This window comes from Cibotium barometz, chromosome 4 (genome assembly GCF_041138505.1).
Source record: "Cibotium barometz isolate CiBa-2024 chromosome 4, ASM4113850v1, whole genome shotgun sequence".
NCBI lineage: Eukaryota > Viridiplantae > Streptophyta > Polypodiopsida > Cyatheales > Cibotiaceae > Cibotium > Cibotium barometz.
The window spans coordinates 51,431,073-51,454,032 of NC_141049.1; positions in this window are offsets into that span (position 1 = coordinate 51,431,073).

Here is a 22,960-nt window from a genome sequence, read left to right on the forward strand (position 1 = left end):
GTGGAAAACTTCTCTATCATTACACAGCTGAGAACTCTAGCTCTCTTTTCATGATCAAGATTGAAATAATGGTGTAAGAAGCACTAGATATAATGGCAGTCATATTTCATTAGTTATTGATGTATTTGACTTAGAGTAGGTGTTAGATATTCACATGTAAAAATTATATTTATATACATAAGTTCCATCTTTAAAAAGATATGTATACATAAAATGTTTTACGTATTCACAAAAACCAAGTAAATAAAACTATTTTGTATCACGTTCCATACGATAGGCGAAGCCGATTTTTCTAAATGAAGACTGGGCTTTAGAGTATCGAGGAGTCCTCGCATTGGGAAGATGGACACATGGGCGCTTAAATTAAAGGTTGCCATGAAAAGACTTGGTGCCTTTTACAAGGGGCTTCTCACAAGGTGGACGACTTGCATAAAAGTCATGCTAAGATTGCAAACATCTTTCTTCTTTTTCTTTTTGGCTTGCTGGAGCCAAGCCTTTTTCTAGCTTGGCATGACCTCTTATGTCGAGAAGATTGCTCAACGTATAATTACTTCACCTATTTTTGTGGCACACCTTGCTTCCAATCACGAGCTCAAGATATCAATCGAAGGCATGGCAGGTTGATTCAGCATAGCGAGTACTTCTTATCTGACCTATAACAATCACGGCTATACAGCATAGTCATAGCTGTATATCTTCACAATGCACCTCAAAGGAGGAACTTTGAAAGACCACGCAAGAACGTCGAAAGAAACGTAAGTTCATGGAGGAATTCTCAACAGAGTCCCATCACTTCATCAAGAGCTATAGAATGCAGTTATTTAGCCCTTCAAAGGTTAGATGGTGGTTAGTGCATTTAGGAAGACTTCCTGTTCTGCCTAGGTGAAATTAGACAAACTCACACATTCCAATGCCAAAGAGAGCACAGCTATTCAACACCATTATGATGATCCCCTTCACTTCTTATCATGAAACAAATAACCTTGATCAACATCCTCTCCAGCGTCCTCACTGCCAAAGCATCCACAAGCAAGAACACGCACAAGCAATCCTGTTACATATGGATATCATCATGCACATGTAGAAATAGTCAAGCAAATTTTCCCAATCAATCCCCCTTGAAAAGAACATGTATGATACTTGCAATAATGTAGAGCCATGACAAAACTCTTTTATTTTAGTTGATAAGAGGGGTGTGCGTCCCACCATGGGAATGAAACGAAAAATTCTGCATTAATGCTAGAGACGTAGTTAACAGTGCTTGTGGGAAAAGGTTGTAAGAATCTTGTAATGCAAAACGTGCTTGATAGAATCACCCATTTTAGCAGAAATCCTACAGAATGGGCTATTATAAATGCCTCCCAACTTTTCAGTTCTCCATGCATATCTGTGTACACAATAGGTAGAGGGTTGTCTCTCCTCCTCTCTAAGTCTAGGGTGCGCTACAATTACCCGAATGGGGGGTAGGGGTACCTTGCAAAAGCAGCACAAGACTCTCTGTCTCTGTCTCTTCATGTGCAAAGTGAAGCCTCCATATCCAGTGCTTTGTATTACCCGACGTAAAAGGGAAGCAGGTGCCAAGGAAAAGGCGCAGGCAATTGAGTCTCGATACGAATGGGATTTGAACTTGTTGTGGATGCGAGCTTGAAGAGTGCTGAGGAACATGAACGAAGAGCACGAGAGTATTGTGAACAACATAATGCCCAAGTATTCATGATAAACTTCACTAAGGACAAGATAGCAATACTAATTGAGCCCAAGAGTGATGAAGTCTACTCAATGTAGGTGCAGTTCAACTCAGCAGACAATACTGCTTTATTACGTTGTATAGATGTGCATGGAAAGCTTGAAGAGGGCACGCTACAGTTGACCAAATGGACAGGCCTACTTTCCTTTCAGGGCTTGGTCTGAGTGTAAGATTTCAGCACAATCCAGTGCCAAGCTTTAGAACTGAAGTTGGGCCAAAGTGCAAATGAAAGTAAAATTAGGATCTCTTTGGTGGCATGTCTATCAACACAAGCAATTGCCTTTGTGGTGTGTGTAATGTAAGGGTGCTGCTCCTTGACCTTTTTGCTAGCATCCCATTGTCTGTGAGGGTGCTGACAAGTGCTTATTTTGAAGTGCCTTTGTGGTTTCTATAGTGTAAGGGTGCCGCTCCTTGACCTTTTTGTTAGCATCCCATTGTCTTAAGGGTGCCAATAGACGCTTATTTTGAAGTGCTGTTTGCCATGAGGGGGGCATTAGCAGGAATACTAGGCATAATGCTGTCGTTTTTAATCATCTAAAAAATTAGTGAAATTGTTGCTAGTGTGGTTTTTCTGATGATTTATTTGCCAAGACCTTCAATATTAATTGCCATTATCAGGGATCTTGAGTAATCAAAAGAGCTAGGTAATAGAGAAGTTGGCCAGTCAAGCATGGTTAAATCATCTTAAAATTTAGTAAAATTGTTGCTACTGTGTTTTTTCTGATGATTTATTTGCCATGCCCTTCATATTAATTGCCATTAGAGCCAGGTAAGCTACAAATGGGGCTTAAAATTTAATCAAACCCTAATGGTCTGGCAGGGCATTTATAGTGTTTGATTAGACGGGCTGCTAGTCAACCTGCAGGAGGTGTTAATAGGGGATCTTGGATACACACGTGGTCAGGAAAGAATTATCGGTATGTTAATGTTTTGTCACAGTGTTGCCTTATGAATCCAACACTTTTCTCCAACTGGTTGAGTCTTGAGACTCAGGATTTAATACCTTATGGCTTTTCTGATGCTATCATCTGCCAATCATGCGTGCATGATAATCCCTTTTCTTGTGTTTTGCTAGTTTATGGGCTGCTCGTATAACTCGTGGAGTGCTTTGTCTCATAGTACAACACCATACATGCTGCACAATCTAGGTGTGATTATTATATTGAATGATCTCAAGGAACCTAAAAGTGTCCTAGAGAAAGAGAGAGATTGTTATGATAAAATGTAGAGTCTAGGGACCCAACCAACTCGGTTTTGATGTCCTTGTATTGCAGTGTACATTTTTGGCTTGTGTTGTCTAACCTTTCAGGTGGCAATTTGTCAAGACTTTATCCCTCTATAATTCTAATGGTGCTTATTTTTTTTCTTTTTCCAAGGACAGTTCACCTTTGGGTGGACATTCAAGCAGGTATCAATACACCTGAATGCTTGCCTTTCAGCATGTACTTATCATTTGTATTTTGTGCACATATATAAGGCTTTGCAAGGCCCCCATTATGAGCAAAAATCATGGATATGTAAGTCTTTGTAAGGATTATGAGTAAGTGAGTTAAGTAACTACTGTGAGCTAAGCTGTCTAGGAAATCACCCACCATGTTCCAGAACAGACAAGGGTGATGGTGTAAGTCCATAATTTCTTGCTCTCCTCCCCTACTCTACAAGGTGTTCTTGTGAAGCTCTATTTTGATAGGGTACTCCCATTGGGTAATGTACACTCACGTGATCGTGTCGTCGTGGTGTCTATCCTACCATGGACTACAATAGTCATGTTCCATAGCGCCTAAAATAAGTTCTACATAGCCAACATAAGTAGGACCAGAAGTCATGACTACACACGACTTTGGCAAGAACCTCGGCTTAGATGTTGGATGGGGTGTTGATCGTGACCATTGATTGCTAGGACATTGATTAGGTAGATTTCCCCTAGCCTACATGATGTAGCTGAGGAGCCATTGAGCCTATTTGTTAGCTTGGCTACTTGTTATGCTCTATGACTCAGCATGAGGAGAAAAGGAAAGGGGATTCCTTTCAAGGACCTCCCCATAGTAGTAGAGACTCCGCGAAGGAAACACAGGAGTCGACGAGTCAAGACTCTGTGTGCGTGAGAGAAGTGTTATTGCATGTGGAGGTGAAAATTTTTCAGAGTGCGCTGAGATGAACAGTGTAGCTATGCATCTTCATGGCCAAAACAATGTGGTTGGCACCGAAGATAACTTACTTCATGAAATATGGGGCATATTGATGGCACACGTTTTTTTCTCTACACACGCAGGTTAGAGGCGCCATTCTTAGCTTGATGAGAGCTTGCTACGCTCACTACAAGGTTGTTGCAGGCCTTTTCCAGCATCTAATGATTGAGCAACTTCCAGTGGTTTTTGAGAAGGTTTAAGCAATGATCATGATCAGAATGGGTAGCATGCCTAAACTTGGAAGGGTATATTTATTATTTTGGAATAACTAGAGGAAGAAGCTATTGTTCATGTTTTAGGCATACAAGTGCAATTGATCCATTTATGCACCAAATCAGCCCATTGCAATCGAAAAATTACCATAATTACAAGTGCAATTTACATGATTACATGATGAATTGATCAATCCCCATGAATCATGAGTCTTATCTCATGCAATTCCCACTACCATAAATCCAATTAAGCCAAATAGAAAAGGATTTGGTCACTTATTACCTCTTGAAAATTTGAGAGAAGAGGGAAGAAGATGCTTGATGATGTTGATCTTTCACTCCTTGGCCTCAAACCTTCAATTTTCAAGTCTCCTTCAAACTCCAAGTCCAATCTCCCTAAGTGTAGGTATGTGTGTGTGTGTGTGTGTGTGTGTGTGTGTGTGTGTGTGTGTATGAGGATGTAGGTGAGTTATGTGTGTGAGAGAGAGAGCCTAATGATCTCTTCATTACTTTTACAAAAAATTTTATCCCAATCAAGGGGGGCGTGCAAACTCTTTCTTTGAGGAAAGTTCACTTTCCTCCTAAAATTTCTCTTGAGTAACTACTTGATTAGCTCATAATTTTCTAACGGCGTCGAATTTGGAGATAGTGTAAAAAGAAAGTTTTTAGGTCTTGGAAATTTCTAAAAATGTCTCTCAAACCAGTCAAATCCAAATCATCACCCATTTTAAGTAATACTATGTTTTGACCACCTTAGAGGGTCCAATTTGTCTAAATAGAAAAAGAACCATAGATCAAATTTGTAGGACTCAAAAAACTTGAAAACTTTGTGTTTTGAGTTTCTCCAAATTGGTGATGGCTTGGCTTTTAAAGCACCAATTATGTCTGTTACTATGAAGGAAGCTGGGACTAGTCTAATTTACCAAATCACCAATAACAATTGACTTTTGCCAGTAACCCTTCACACTGGTGATGGCTTGGCTTTTAAAGCACCAATTATGTCTGTTATTATGAAGGAAGCTGGGACTAGTCTAATTTACCAAATCCCCAATAACAATTGACTTTTGTCAGTAACCCTTCATAGTTAAAAGTCAATTAAGTTTCCTACAATTCGATAGTGTTCAATGGAGCTCATTGATGGTGTACACTTATCCAATTCTACTCTAGGACTTGTACTGTAGTGGTGACATAAATTCCTCATCTACTGTTTCACTAAAATCGTTTTTTTAAGTGGCCGTTGTGAATAAATGCTAGAAAATTCTAGAAATTGCACCAAAAAATTCTAGAAAATCCCAGGTAAGGCCTCATGCCCTGACAATAACTCCAAACTGCATTTTGAATCCATCAGCTTTGATAGAAATGTTTTAACATATTAGTAAAAATGTGATATATATATATATATATATACATATTTTTAACCAAAAAAGAAAAAACACTTTAATAAAAATGACATGTCATTTGAAAGGCATTTAAAAGTGCTATATTTTAGAGAGGCAAAATTGCCCTTGATAGGTAAAACACCTGTCAAATTTTGGCCTTGGTCTGATTCACAGGCCTCAAATTTGAAGCCTTCGGGCCTTCTCAAGCCATTTTACCCTTCACAATGGTTACCATTAATTTACCTTGCAAAAGAAGTTCAACTTTTGGGTAAGACCTTCTCCATGGAAGGGTGTAATTATTTATACTTTTTAATAAAAGGCCAAGTATCAAATATACCTTTCTAATACTTATTTTATTATCTTCAATATATATGGATAAAAACTTCAAAGGGACCACTTGCATTTAAATATCAACTACTGTAGTTTTGGGTTATTAATTTGTTCATTTATTTACTGTTTAATCAAACGTTAGAACTTGGAAGTTGGAACTTGGTAGCTTGAGTCTTGACCTTTATCTATTACATATTATCCATGGACAACTTTGGGACGAGGAGAGGAGAGAAAAGAGAAATCTTGGATATCTATTCTAGCAACGTAGCAAGCTGGAGGATGAGAGAGTTGAAATCGGGTTTTCCGTTGTTTCGTTTGCTGGCGGGTCAATAAATCATTTTGTTCGTTTCGTTTATTATTAGTGGGTAAGCCGTCGGCTGCACCAAGTGGCCTGTTTTGTTTTCTCCCTTTACAATGTTGTCGCTTCCTTTGCCTGTATACTTTATTAACATTGACGTGGGCTTATCTAACTTGCCAACAAGGCTCTTTGTTCAAACAACAGTAGCAAACCAAGCAGCAATCTGGCTAGCAAGCACATAAAAAAAAGCGCAGTAGTAGAGAAGAGCAAACTTTGGTGCTTGCCTTGGTCCTCGCCTAGGGAGTAGTAAGAAGAAGCATCGTGGATGAACACATAGTAGGTTGGATCATAGGCCAACAAGTACAGAGTTTCAGCCGATCATCTAGAAGTAACGAAACCAATGAGGGAGTTCAGTGTGTGTACAACAGCAGCAAGATCGCTTGGACTATGCATAGAAGGTTTGCCAAGCGAGGTGCATCTGAGGAGATGGTGGCAACATCAGATAGGGCTGTGGAGCGCTAGTTGTGTATAGTCCTGTGCACCCTGCTTTTTGCGTGCACTTATTCCTAAGTTGGCCCCCCAAAGGCCTCCTTTCCTTCTCTATCTTTTTCACCAATTGTACCATCGTTTCCTCTCTCTCCACCACTGAATGCATCATTTTGCCAACTTATATAAAAGCTTTAAGCTATAAAGATTTGTATTAAAGCTTTGTGCTAAAGCTTATGTTACCTTATAAGCTTATAATTCAAAGTTAAAAAGAAACCCAAAAAAAAACTTCAAGTCTCTATTTATCCTTCACACACCTTGCAATTAACAACAAATTTTTAGAAGACAATTACCGCCTTGTCGAGCTATTTATACAATCCCAAAGTCCGTCAACCACTAGACCAACAATTTCAGCTAACAGAAGTGAAAGACATAGATAAACATCATTCGAATGGAATTCCCTTTTCACATGCTGCGGCCAGATATGCGTTCGCCTCCTTATATGCGACGGGCGTCAACTTTTTTTCTTTGGTACTGGCCGGCCGGCTTCCAGAGACTCTCCAAAGCTTCCAGAGTGTGCTTAAGGAGAAGCTGCCACACATCTACTAGTAAGCTCATAGCAACAGCTTTAATTAAGCACTCAAAAGCGAGTTGAATATAGGGCCATGCTCTTCTTGCAAGTTGCTATAGGCTGAAACTTCTCTCAACCATTAATTAAGATATGCATTAGTTGTCCTTTTTTTTTCCTCATATGTGAGACACCCATAGTAAGGTTTAAAATTTTGGGCTCTTTTGACTTATATTTTACTAATTGATCTTGTTTTTATACATTGGTAGATCTATTTACACTCCATTGGCCAACTCATCAAAGCTAGGATTCCATGAACATGGGATGACCCTAAAACGATTCAAGGCAAATATCTCTTAGAGCGGCATTCAGAGGCACGTCAACAAATGCAAGGGATGTTCTCCATAACCTTGTTTCTAAATCTAGTTTAGATGCTCTCTTAATTGAAAACGAGGTTGAAGAAATGCCATCTAAAAGAAAAAAAGAAACACATGTGGGAAGTTTTCTTCATGCATGGAAGATAACTTTTCCACGGGCTTATCCTATCATTGATAAAAACGGAAAAAGAACAAATTAAATGTAAAGTGTGCATTGAAATGAAAGCGGGTAATATTTTTAGAGAAGAGGGTAGTAGCACTATTTAAAAACAAGCCTTGAAATTCATCAAATTTCTGAGGCTCATAAAAAGTTTGTGGAAAGATTGAAGTTAAATGCAAAGGCACCATCTAAGGTAATTGAAAAACATGTGGATTTAATTAATGGTAGATGCGAAAAAATTTCTTTTTGACAAGTGGAAGGTTTGCGGCCCTCCTTCACATCGGTTGGGCACTAAGGGTATGGGTTTGAGACTCATGGGCGTTGTTGATGATGAGGCTTGAGTCTTTGTGGAGTGGTGGCTGTCGATGTTGAGGCTTTTGAGCATGCAGCTTTCTCCTATGGTGAGGTTGGTTGATAAGGAGTTATCGAGGTCAAGTTCTTTCCTTTGAGTTTCTTCTTAGAGATAGATGGTTACGCTTGGGGGACTTGTTTAGGAATAGCTGTTGAATGCAAGGTTTTGGCATAAGCTGCCATAGCAGCACCCGTGTACTCTGTCTTTGTACTTAACAAGGCAACTGTTGGCTGTTTCTTACTACTCCAACTCATAGTAGCACTCCCAAATGAGAACATAAAACCACTGGTAGATCTCCTATCTACAATACTACGAGCCCAATCAGCATCTGTGTACCCATGCAACTGTATCTCTGTACTAGCCTCATAGAAAAGTCCATAATCAACTGTGGACTTTATGTACCTGAGGATCCGCCTAGCCGCACCCAAGTGTGGCTTCCTAGGGGCATGCATAAACTGACTCACAAGTCCAACACCATAGCTCAAGTCTGGCCTTGTAATGGTCATGTAGATCAAATTACCCCCACTATGCACCTGTATGTAGTGGGGTCCTCCCAAAAGCTCACATGTATCTACAGAAAGCTTTGTGTTTTGATCCAATGGCACTGAAATAGGCTTACAACCTATCATACCATACTTGGACAACATGTCCAAGCCATACTGCCTCTGCAATAGCAAAATGCCATGAGGTGATCTCACCACATGCCCAAGAAATACTGCAGCTCACCCAAATCCTTCATCTCAAACTTTTGCTTGAAAAGCATCCTAACATCATGTATGTCTACATCACTATCACCAGTGATAATCAAGTCATCCACATAGATGACTAATAGCGTGATCCCTCTATTTGTCTTTTTGACATATAGTGAAAAATTTGCATTGGAAATCTGGATGTGCATCACTCTCATAACCTGGTGGCTGCATCATGTACACTTCTTCTTGCAAATTACCATGCAAGAAAGTATTCTTTACATCCATTTGATGTAGAGACCAACCCTTCACTGTAGCCATAGCAATGACAGCTCTCACGGTTGCCATTCTTGCAACCGGGCTGAATGTCTCCTTATAGTCTATGCCATAAGTCTGCGCGGCATAGCCCTTGGCAACCAATCTTGCCTTGTACCTGCTCACTGAACCATCAGCATTGTGCTTGACTCTATACACCCACTTACATCAAATTGCCTTCTTTTCCTTAGGCAAAGGCACTAACTCCCTTGTTGCATTTGCATCCCAATGCTGCCATCTTCTCATCCATGGCATCTTCCCATTTCTTATTTCCAATTGCCTACTCAAAATAAGTGGGCTCAACCTCCTTTATTGCTTTTACCATGTAAGCATAATGATGGGCTGTATATCCATCATATCTCAACCTATTAACATAGTATCTAATGTTGAGATATCGAGCTCATCTAGTGAGGTGGTGGACACTGATGACCCGCCTGGGGGATAGGCCCCACACTTACATCACTGGCATGGTTGGTGAGATTATGGGTGATATGCGGCCAGTGGGATGATAGGCTGTGTGACAGCTATTCTAGAAACTGGCATAGTTATAGCGCCAGCTCATTTAGTTGGGTTCACACTATAGAGAACCCTAGTATGTATTTGGTTGAGTACCTTTTCATATTGTGTGTACTCTTATCTTTGTATATAGTGTGTTGAGTGTTGTGTGAAGAAGAAGAAGAAGATTTTCAGCCTCTCACCTTGTGTGTTCTCTTTTAGGGTTTTGTGAGTGTGTGTGTGCTTGCAAGAGCTCAAGCTCTCTTCTCCCCTGCATCTTTTCATGGTATCAGAGCCTGGTTCATGCTAAGGGCTGAGCTGCAAGCAAGAGAAGCACAGGAAGTGGTACGAGGGTAAGAGCTTCATCTACTCTTCCCTATTTGTGTTGGCGACTACACCCTTGTCGGAGGCACCGGCAAACGATCTCTGATCGAGGAGCTTTCTTCGCGGGAGTAAAGCTATAGGGCAACTATATTGTCCTATCGTCCTAACGGGCAGTATTTTTTGGGTCGAAAACGCGTTTCGAGCGCGTTAGGACCTCCGTTTTTCAGAAAAAAGCAGGCAATTTCGAGCACTGCGGGTAAGTCATCATTTCTATACAGAACTTTGTTTTAAGAACTGCAGGAAGACAGATTGGTTGTGTAGACATTGTGTGTGCTGCAAGGAGGTCAACAGTTGCCATTGGGTATATGTATGCACATTGAGGTCACTGGTTGTGACATTTGAGTGTAGTACAGTACTACTGCAGAAAATACAGCAGTTTGTGCAGGACAAACCAGAGTGCTGTTTCTGGTAAATTTGTGTGTCTGGCAAGATTTCAAATGATGACATAAACCAGATTATTGCTAAGAAGCTTGATAAGAATAACTTCCATGCTTGGAGGTTCATGTTGATAAATTTCCTGATGGGAAAGGGTTACTGGGACTACATAGAAGGTGAGCATGAAGAGGTAATGGAGATACCGGAGATCAATCCGACTGAAAGATCCCTGCTCCCTCCGCGCAACGGATTCGCGGGTGCTAGCAGCGGAAGTAGCACTCCTTGCACGGTGCAGGGTCCTCTCACTTGGGGCCTCGCCACGGATATCCGGACAAGAGACTAATCCCTCGGTTCTTCCAAACCCGAAAAAACTTCCCTTGCCCGAAAAGCATGGGCGATTCCTCCAGGATATTTTTACTCTAACGTAGTCAAGGTCACCAAACTGATCTGACCGAACCTAACGTAGTCAAGGTCATTACCAAACTGATCCGACCGAACCTAAAGTCACTTGGTCAGATCAAGGAAGAAACTTGCACTTGGATCATAGAGATCAATGCTTTTTTTCCCATCGAGAGGCACAGCCGTTGATTCCTTTTTCCATAGGACAATTACTATCCGGGATTTACTTCATCTAGCGTATTACAACAGAATTTGAGTCTCATTTTACGGATCCATCAGTCTAGCCTAACTCCATCCAGTCCCATGGGTTAGCCAACCACCCACCAACCACTGTAGTGATGGGATCCAATTAAGAATTTTGTTAGGTTTTGTCCCGGGTACCAGTGAAAAGAGTTCCCAGGCCCCCTAGCCGGATGTTCATGCAAACTTAAAGCTAGTCACACCACTTACACACCCAATATGAAATTGCTTTCTTCATAGATTCAGCTATCTTTAAAACAATCATTTAATGAAGCCATAGTATCACTGATCACAATCTTCCAAAATATTCGATTGAATTTTAATTTCCAATCATTCCTTCATCGGAGTATCTATGGCATCATTGGCAACCAGAACGCTCACCACCTGTTCACTCAAGGGCCTTTTCGATAGTTCCTAGCTCATAGTACCCGGCAATATATTCACTTATAAAAAATTCAAGATGGAATCTTCGTTGAGTGAAGATCAGCAAGATCAACCAATAGATCTATATAAAAGAGCCATGGACTCATCCATTGAGGACCAGCAAGGTCAATCAACCAGATCCATGACCGGTTTCAGAAAACAACTCTTACTCCTTGTTCCAATATCTTCCACGACGCACGTGTTGGTATCTTCGGTGACCCAGAGCCCGAGCACCGTATGGTCAGCACCCTCTAGGATCCTTCACAGGTCACCTAGCGCTTCACTCATAGGCCGCTTCCTTGGTCCCTCATCATCCACCGTACTGGAAGCTCACCATTTAAATCGATCTGAGGCTGGTCAAGACCTCGGCCGACCTTGCTACGCGAGACGTCCTCCATTGACTCTCTGTCAGCTGTTGCAACTTTATCAGTTAGGTCTCCACGACCTTATTCACAAGACTGTCAAAATGCTTCCCCAGCATTCTTGACATAAAACAGTCATTTACAACAAACAGGTCACAAATACAATTTCTATAATGAACTCTGGTCTTTCCATATTGTTCTACATCAATCCATATTACTTAATCCACGTCCAATTCATATGTGTACCCATTCTCATCCAATCACATCATTTTTTATCTCATCACATCATATTCATTCACATCACATATCATCCATTCACATCCCATATCATTCATTCACATTCTGATTCACATCCCATATCATTCATTCACATTCTGATTCACATGACATCACATGTCATTCATTCTCATCCCGATTCACATCACATTTCATCTCATCCATTCACTCACATCGACATCACATCCTTTCACATACACATCCTCATTCATTCTTCCACATTCACATCCACATTCGTACTTCCACATACACATCCATATCCACTCTTCCACGTACACATTCACATCCACATCCATTCTTCACATACACATCCGCATTCATACATCCACATACATATCCACATCTATTCTTCCACATACACATCCACATATACATCCACATCCATTCTTCCACATACACAATTACATTCATTCTTCCACATACACATCTACATTCATTTTTCCACATACTCATCCATATCCATACATCCACATCCACATCCACATCCATACATCCACATCCATATCCACATCCATATCCATATCCATACATCCACATCCACATCCATTCATCCACATACATACACATCCATATCCACATACACATATACATCCACATACACATCCACATCCATATCCACATCCATACATCCACATCCACATCCTCATCCATACATCCACATCCATACATCTACATCCATATCCACATACACATCCACATCCATACATCCACATCCACATCATCCACATCCACATCCACATCCACATCCACATCCACATCCATATATCCATATCCACATCCATACATCTACATCCACATCCACATCCATACATCCACATCCACATCCACATCCATACATCCACATCCACATCCATACATCTATATCCACATCCACATCCATACATCCACATCCACATCCACATCCACACATCCATACATCCACATCCACATCCATATCCACATCCACATCCTCATCCATACATCTACATCCACATCCACATCCATATCCACATACACATCCACATCCACATCCACATCCACATCCACATCCACATCCATACATTCACATACACATCTACATCCATATCCACATTTATTCATTCTCATACACATGCATACCCTTTCTTTCACATATACATCCGCATTCACATCCAATCACATCCCATACTCATCTTATCATATCCATTCTCATCCTATCACATCCCATACACATCTTATCGCATCCCATTTACATATTATCACATCCCACACATCTTATCACATCCACTCACATGCTATTTCCATTTAATAGCTTTTTCTAGATTAATACCGATAATATGACTTTTTCTAAAATTTTACCAATTACTTGGCCTAATTAAGATTCTTTTTCTGACAACTATTTTCATATTCCTTCTCAATTCCTCAATTGAATTATATTCAATATTCTTCTTTTGAATAAAAGAATTCATGGGATTTGTAGAAATCAATTCTATCCATATTTTCACTTTTGGTAAATAATCATAAATCGAATTATACTAAAAATTTCTCTTCTTTCCATTTAATTTCTTGGATCCCAATTACCATGGGAATTCCTCTTTTTGCATTTAATTATTTACATTCCAATGTCATGGAAATTTCTCTTTTCCCATCAATTATTTCTCATAAAACAAATTTATCTAAATTAAAATATCCATTATTTCGATATGCTAGAAATTTCTCTTTGCCCGTCTAAATGATGGAATTCCAAATGTCATAAGAATTCCTCTTTTGACATTTAAATATTTCTCATAGATAAATAAATTTATCTTAAAAAATTTATATTTAAATTTAAATAATTTATCCCATAATTTCAATATTCTAGAAATTTCTCTTTTTCCATCCAAATGATGGAATTCCAAACGTAATAGGAATTCCTCTTTTAACATTTAATTATTTCTCATAGATAGATAAATTTATCTAAAAATTCATCTTTAAATTTAAATGAATTATCCAATAATTCCAATGTGATAGGAATTTCTCTTTTCCCATCCAATTGATGGAATTCCAAATGTAGTGGGAATTCCTCTTTTATTATTTAAACTTATCTATGCAAAAAGATAAATTTAACTAAATTTTCTCTTGAAAATTAAATAAAAATCTTCATTAATTCCTTTACACTATGAATTACACTTTCCTTATTCAATTATTTGAATTCCAATATGGTGGAAATTCCTCTTTCATCATATAAATTTATCTATGCAAAAAGATAAATTTAACTAAAATCTTTCTTTAATTTTTTACATAAAATATACATTATAATAGTATTCCAATTTTTTCCCTTAATTCTTTGGAATACATAGATTTCCATTATCATGGGGATTACTCTTTTAACATAAAAATAAATTACTAGAATTTCTTTGTTTTCTAATTTATTAATTAAGCATAAACATAAAAATCAATTTCTCCATGATTTCAATGAGAATCATTCAATTAATCTAGGATGATAATTCCTAGAATATGGTAGGAAGTCCTCTTTTCATATTATGAATGAAAATATTTTATGTGTTTATTTTACAGAAATTTTACCATAGCTCTGTTGCTATTACTGATAATTCTCAATTTAATTGAAAGAATGAAGTTTAATATTATTGATATGATTAGAATGACCACTAATTGGATCATTATCCAATTATGGATTGATTCATAATTTCTCTATGAAATAAATATCATAAAAGCATTAAAAAGCTATTATTTTGGCCTCCAATTAGACAAGCATAGAAATTACTTTTGGATTAGAGAAATGCTTCATGAGAAGCTTCATTTGGATTGAGAAAAGGTCATAGGAATGACCTTTCTTTGGGGGGAGAGAGAGAAATGCTTAAAAACCATTAAAATTAAGCATAAATAGAAATTTATGTGTTTCTTTATTACAATTCATAAAAGAACTTCAATAGTAATCAAAAGCCATTCAAATTAAAGCATCTCAAGCTTGAGAGGGGTTGAGAAGAGAAGCATTTGGACCACACATGTGAAATAGGCGCCTCCTTGAAGGGCCCCCTTTTCCTTACACATGTGTCAAAAATGAATCATTATACCCAAAATATTTCATTTTTTTAAAGTAATACTCATAGTTTTTTTTACTAATAAACCTTGTACTCAGTCAACTCTTCATCTTATGTGGGAATTTTCTCATTTTTGGGTATTTTTCTTTTAGAAATTGGATTTATCCCCTCCCCACACTTGGATTGATCCTATTGGCCCATAGGAACCTTAATTGGACCATAGGAACCTTAATTGGACCATAATCCAAAAATTTCTGAAAATCTAGACCCTTAGGCTAAGGTCCTTTATACCCATTTCTAATTAATTCCAATTGCACATTGGAAAGTTCTTTTTGAATTTCTGTTTCAGGGGAAACTATTTTAGACACTAGGAGGATTTTTATATCCAAAAATATCTCAATTTTAGACTACCTCTCTCTAGACATTTTCTCTCTCTAGGGCTAAACAGGATAAAACAGAATCTTTCTTTTATTTCAGAGGGGGAAATAATTACAATATCACAAGGAGAGGTTCTTACATCTGTATACCTCAAAAGTTGGGAGGGAGGAATCTTACATCTGCACACCTCAAAAGTTGGGGGAGGAATCTTACACTGACTGCCTGCAGATGTGAAAGACTTCAAGGATTGGAACCAAGGAGCTAGAAAAGTTATGTATTGGCTCTCTATCAGTATATAGGACACCATGATTGGGCACATACAGGATGCCAAGTCCCCCAAGGAGGCATGGGACACCTTGGTAAAACTCTATGAAAAAACGAATACCAAGGCACGAAAGATACAGTTGAAGAATGAACTTCATACTGTGGAGAAGAGTATGTATGTGAATGACGATACATTGAAGATCAAGGGTATTGTGGAATCCCTTGCATCTATTGGTGTTTCAGTAGATGATGATGATAAGGTGGAAGTCTGTCTACGTGGTCTCGGGCCACAATACAAGGCGTTCAAGACGTCTATTCAGACTCAAGAAAACATTCCCAATTTCATAGATTTGGTGTCTATGTTGATTATAGAAGAGAAGAGCTTGGGTAAAGACCAACAGTCCTCACAAAATAAAAATAGTTCAGAGCAACAGGCCTTCTACACAAGTTCAGGAAGAGGACGAGGTAGAGGAGGCCATGGATGCCGTGGATGCGGCCAAGGAGGTGGCTAAACAGGTAATCAGAATTATGGCCAGTAGTAGCAGCAACAACAACAGTCCCAGAATTCACAACAACAACAACACGCAGGTGGAAGAGACCAATTTAGAGGCAGGGGGAGTCAAAGAGGTCATGAAAATTGGCAAAGGCAGTATAATGATACACATGGATGCTTTTATTGTGGTAAGCCTGGACATTGCAGTAAAACAACTATGCATCCTCGAGCAGAAACAATGAGGATAATGAAAGGTCGTTTGTTATGCAGCATGTCGTTAATGCCATGTCTGAAAATGTTGAAGCAGCACATAAATATGATGCATGGTACATTGATTCGGAACCACATGACAAGTTATGGGGAGTGGTTCAAGGAGATGAAAAACCTTGAAAGACCAGGTTTTATGGAAATAGGGGATGACACTGTTCATCCAATTTTCCATGTTGGAGATGTGCCATTGTCTATGCAAGATGGCAAAGTGAAGTACCTTGTAGATGTACTTCATGTTCCGAACATAACAAAGAATGTGGTTTCAGTTGGCCAGATGATTGAGCAGGGTTTGCAGGTTTGGTTTTAACCCTGATGGTTGTTATGTTGAAGACTTTAAAGACAAAAGGCAACAGAGTGGGCAGAATGTTTACATTGAATGTAAACATGCCTGAAGTGAGTGCTGCGATGTTTGCAAATGGTCGAGGAATTGCAAACACAAACATTTGGCATAAAAGAATTGGACATGTGAATGTGTAGAGAATGAAGTCTATGCAGACTAAAGGAATTGTGATAGGGCTGCCAAAGTTTAAAGTTGAAGGTATACAGAAAATATGTGAAGCATGCCAATTTGGAAAGCAAACAAAGCATGTATTTCCACGTGAGAGAAATGTGAGCAGAAATGCACTAGATGTTGTGTATTCAGATGTATGGGGTCCTACGAAGACCGTCTATGGGAGGGGTATTATGTGACATTTATTGATAACCACACAAAGAAAGTGTGGGTATACTTCATGAAGAAGAAGGGTGAGGTGTTCACTCATTTTCAGAATTTCAGAGTTATAGTTGGAAAGCAAACAGGGAAACATGTAAAGTGCCTAAGGTCAAATGGAGGGGAGAGTACTTCTCCAATGAGTTCTCTGAATTTTTGAAGAAGAATGGTATTCAGAGACAGTTTACATGCAGATACACTCTGCAGCAAAATGGAGTTGCTGAGCAAAAAAACATGCACATTGTTGAGATTGCGCGAGCATTGATGGGAGAGAAGAATATGCCGCATAGCTATTGGGCTGAGACTGTTTCTACAATAGTTTACATCATGAACATGACTCCAACTGCAGCCATATATGATGTAACTCCAGAGGAGAGGTTTACTGGCAAAAAACCTGATTTGTCTCATCTGAAACTCTTTGGATGCATTGCATATGTGCATGTGCCAGATGAGTTGAGAACTAAGCTAGATCCAAAAGCTGAAAAATGTGTGTTTATTGGGTATTCCCTTGAGCAAAAGGGATACAAGTGTTATAACCCTGCTACACGTGAGTTGAGGGTAAGCAAGGATGTTGTTTTTGATGAGATGAGCAGCTGGTATGCTGTTGAAAAAGAAGTTGTTGGGACTGATGTGAGTGGAAATGTGGTTGCATAGAATACAAGTCAGTAATCATTGTCTTTGAGTGGACCAGGAGAGTCCTCATCGAGTGGTTCAGTGGATAGACCATGGAGTGGCAGGCTACGTCATAATACCAGTCCTACAAATGTGATTAGTACATCACATAAAGGCAAAGAGAAAGTGGTTGAGCCCCTAAGTATGCCTGACATTTCTGCAGGGCATTCTCATGTTGATGGTGGAGAGTCTAGTGGCTTAGAGATGAGCCTTGATGAGGATCTTGGGGTACGAGCTAGGGCTAACATTGGATTCGCACTACTCGAGGACTCCCCAGGTCCACTCAACACCTATGATTGCTGCTCTACATGTGGTGCAACATCAGCACTTCTTAAATCTGCATCTTCTATTGCCTTCACTACTGGTGCATACCAGCTACTCATCTCACCAAAGAAGACATCTCTGCTTACTTGCATCTCACGAGTGGTAGGGTTATAGCATCTATAACCTTTTTTCTCTCCATAGCATAACCAATGAAGATGCATTTCTCTATCTTTGGATCCAACTTTGTTCTCACTTCATCAGGAACATGTACATATGCAATACACCCAAACACTTTCAAGTGAGACACATCCAGTCTTATGCCTATAAACTTTTGTTCAGGAGTCATACAATGAACAGCTACAGTGAGTGTCCTGTTCATAATGTACACATCAGTTTTGCTACTACTTCTGCCAAAAGTAATGTGGCATATTCTCTTCAGCCATTAAGGCACATGCCACTTCTGCAATGTGCTTGTTTATCCTTTCTATACACCATTCTGTTACAGAGTGTACCTGCACATAAATTGCCTCTTGATTCCTTGCTTTCTCTCAGGAAATCGCTAAACTCATTGGAGAAATATTCTCCCCCACCATCTAAACTTAGGCATTTTATTTGCATGCCTTTTTCCTTCTTGACCAAGGCTTTAAATCTTTGAACGTGACCAAACACCTCACTTTTCTCCTTCATGAAATAAACCCACACTTTCTTAGTGTGGTCATCAATGAATGTAACATAGTACCTGCAATTGTTGCAGTCTTGGTCGGCGGTCCCCAGACATCCAATGGCCTCATTGACATGATTTTCATGTGGGAAAGCATGTTTGGCATGCTTACCAAGTCACATACCTTAGGCATACCGTCAACCTTAAACTTTGGTAAACCTATAACAATATTTTGGGCCTTCATAGACTTTAGTCGCTCGCTATACATTCACATGACCAATGTGCTTGTGCCATATGTCAATATCTACAATGACACGTGTTCCATGCGTAAACATGGCTGCTTGTTCACATCCAAAGTAAACATCATGCCATTTATGTTACACTTTGTAACCACGCAACACTTATTTTTGAAGTCTTCCATAAAACATTCTTAAGGATTAAACCTCACTTGTAGACCCTGCTCAGCCATCTATCCAACAGAAACTAGGTTCTTTGTAATATTTGGAACATGAAGTACATCAGCCAAGTACTTCATTTTGCCATCCTACATAGACAATGGCACTTTACCAACGTGCACAATGGGATTCGTAGTATCATCATCTGTTTCTACATAACCTGGTTTTTTCATTTTTTGCATCTCTCTAAACCACTCAGCATGACTGGTCATGTGGTTAGAGGCGCTAGAATCCACATATCATATATCTTGAGATTCTGACACATCCCCTGTTATGGAACTAAGCATGTGCTGCATCACAATCACTTTTATCATCACCTTCATGTTTGCTAGAAGATGCATAGTTGCCTTGCTGTCATTCTGCTTTTTGTAGTAGTCCTTTGCCATGTGTCTAGGTTTGCCATAGTAATAGCACTCTATGCTATTTGCATTTTGATTTCTTTGCCAACCACCTCGGCCTCTTTGGCTCCCCTGCCTCTAGACTCGCCTCTTCCACCTGTGTATGATTGTTGCTGTGAATGGACTGTTGTTGTCCATAATTTTGATTTCCTTATCGGCCACCACCTTGGCCTCGACCACGGCCTCTACCTCTGCCTCTACCTCAATTAGAGTAGAAGGCTTGTTCCTATGTGTTCTTGCTTTTTGAAGAAGAATCCTCACCTAAAGCCTTTTCTTCTATGATCATAGCATAGATATCAAGTCCCGAAAGTTGGGATTATTCTCCCTAACTTTAATGAAGGTCTTGAATGGCTTGTACTCTTTGTCAAGCCCATTCAAAGAGACACTCAACGAAATCATTATCCTCCACTGATACATTGATAGACCCAAGGGATTCAACAATGCCCTTGATCTTTAAGGCATATTCATTGATGGACATGCTTTTCTTTTCCAAAGTATGCAACTCTTGCTTTAACTGCAACTTCCTTGCCTTTGTGTTATTCTAAAACATCTGAACCAGATTCTGCCATGTAACTATTGGAGTGTTTGCATCCTGTATGTGTCCTATCATAGTGTTTGTGACATTAATTGAAAGCCAGTACATGATTTTTCTTGCACCCTGATTCCAATACTTGAATGCCTTTACATGAGTGGCATTCTCCTCAGATAACTCTAGAGGATCCTCATTGTCTCCTTGTACATAATCCCAAAATCATTTACCTATTAAAAAATTGGTCATTCTGAACTTCCAGGCATGGAAGTTATTCTTATCTAGCTTCTCACTAATCTTTTGATTAATTTCGTCGGACATGTTTTCTTGTAGCAATCAAATAACCTGCAAACAGACAACTTCGGTATGCAACCTATAATATAGCAATATCTCCTGTAACTGTTATGTAGCAGCGGTACTTCAGCACAGCCTATGTGTGTCACAGAATGTGACCAGAGTACATGTACATACACCCAGTATCAACAATACATGTGCAAAACTTGTTTGCACTTCCAAAATGCATTGCTGCACTTCCAAAATGCATTACTGCACTGCAATAACTAGATTTTGAACAGAAACACCTCTCTCTATCCCAGAACTTCCAGAAAACTATCAAAAATACCATGTAGTGACAAAACGGGGCCCATAACGTTCCCGAAACGTGAATCTGGTTGAAAAAACAATGTCCAATAAGATAATATACCTGCCCTGTAGCTCTGCTCAGGCAAAGACAGCTCCTCAATCAGAGATGTGTAGCTCCAAGAGCTATTGAGGGGGTGTTGTACCTAAACCAAGAAGGGGAAAGAGATGATGGTGCACTTACCCGTGTAGTACCACTTCCTTCCTTGCTTGTTCTTGCCTCTTTCTTGCCTCCTTAGATCTCACACGAACTAGGCTCTGATAACATAAAGAGAATGTGGGGTAGAGGGAGAACCCTAGCAAGCAAACACACACACACACACAAGAGAGAGCAAGACACAAGAGAGAGATGGATAGCTGAATTTTCTTCTATCTTCTTCTTCTCTACTCAACCAACATAACATAAAGATAAGAGTACACACTATATGGGTTAGTACTCAACTGCTATATGGGTTAGTACTCAACTGCTACAATATACAAGGGTCGGTCCATAATGTGAACCCGAACTAAATGAGATGGCACTCTAACTATGCCAGTCTCTAGTAATCCAAAATGGTTGCCACACAGCCTGTCATCCCACTGGCTGCATATTACCCATAATCTCACCAACCATGCCAGTGGTGTAGATGCGAAAGTTATCACCCAGGCGGGTCATCAATGTCCGCCGCCATAGCACTAGTTGAGCTCGATATCTCAACAATTTTTATATGGCAGATGTAGATCACTCTTTGTATGTGCACAAGAGTGATAAGGGTATTGTGGTCATCACCATCTATGTAGATGATCTTATTGTTGGGAGTGACAACTTGGAAGAGATTGAGCATGTGAAAAGTCTTCTCATCAAAAGGAAGTTTTGTTGAAATATACAAGTGAATAGGGTGTGTGCAAGAACAAGCCCTTAGCAAGAGGCTGTAGAAGAGAATCTGTAAATGTGAGAGAAGCTATGAAAAGGTGAGAAGTATCTACTATGAGAGAATAAAGGGTAGCATTAGGAGATTTAGGAGGTGTGGAGATATTCTGGGAAGAGGTAGAGAGAATCAAGCAAAAGAGGTGGAGTGAATCAAGGAGAGATCAGTGGGATTAGATGCTTGGATGTAAACTTTATAAATTGAGGCATTGGCCTAATGAGAATTTGCTGGTTTTTTATTATCCATGCCTACATTAATCTATCAGTTAATTTCTCACTAATCACGCCTCAAAATATCATCTAATCTCTTTTTTAATGATGTTGATTCTAGCATTTGATCCACCATAGCTCATCACATTGCTGAAAATTTAACATGGTATCAGAACCTAGCCTAGAATCCATCAAAGTTATGAGCCCATTATCTTGTTATCGCTTAGCTAATTAGGATTAGTAGATAATTAATATTTTTTTTACCTCTTTTTCAACAAGCTCTGTGCACCACCAGCTAGTGGATGGGTTTGATCTCCCTCCAAGATCAACATTAGGGTAAATGCTTCTAGGCAAACATAGCCACCTTGCCCACCATTCACCCCATCAAATTGGCATGCCAAACTGCCTACTATAGCTGCCAAAATTTGTGAATCTGTAGGTGCCTTTTTTTTGAAGAAAATGGAGATCTTGTCTACACCAGATGAAATGGCTCTAATTCCTCTTGGCCCTAGGGGTTTTCAAGGGTGCTCTATAAGCTGGTGAAGACAGTTTTTGATTTGATCAAGTCTATAGTGAGATCCAAGCTCTTCATCAAATCTGCATGCGACTTTGGTAAAACAGAGATTAAGCATTCAATGTTTGGTCAAATCTTGTGTTTCTTGGCTTAATCCTCTACTAGACTAATTGCTATTGATGGCCTTGAAAGGATTTAAGCTCATTTGAACTCTAAGGCCCCAGATTTGGACTCTAATTGCTATTGATGGCTTTGAAAGGATTAATCCTCACGGAATTTTGGTGCAATTGAGGGTTCAAATTAACCATTGGGTATCTGATACAGATCCTTATAACTTCAGATTGCAATTCAGAGATGGTTTGATACTCCAACCATTCTGTAGAGATTTGTTACCCTTGGTTTAATGTAATTTCTGATGAATTTATGCTGATAAATCTGTTGTAATCATCACCTAAAAACTAGATTGAGTTGTAGAAGGGTAGACATTGTCCTTGAATCTTGAAATTGGATCAAGAGGTAAGACCCCCTTCACATCATCATGA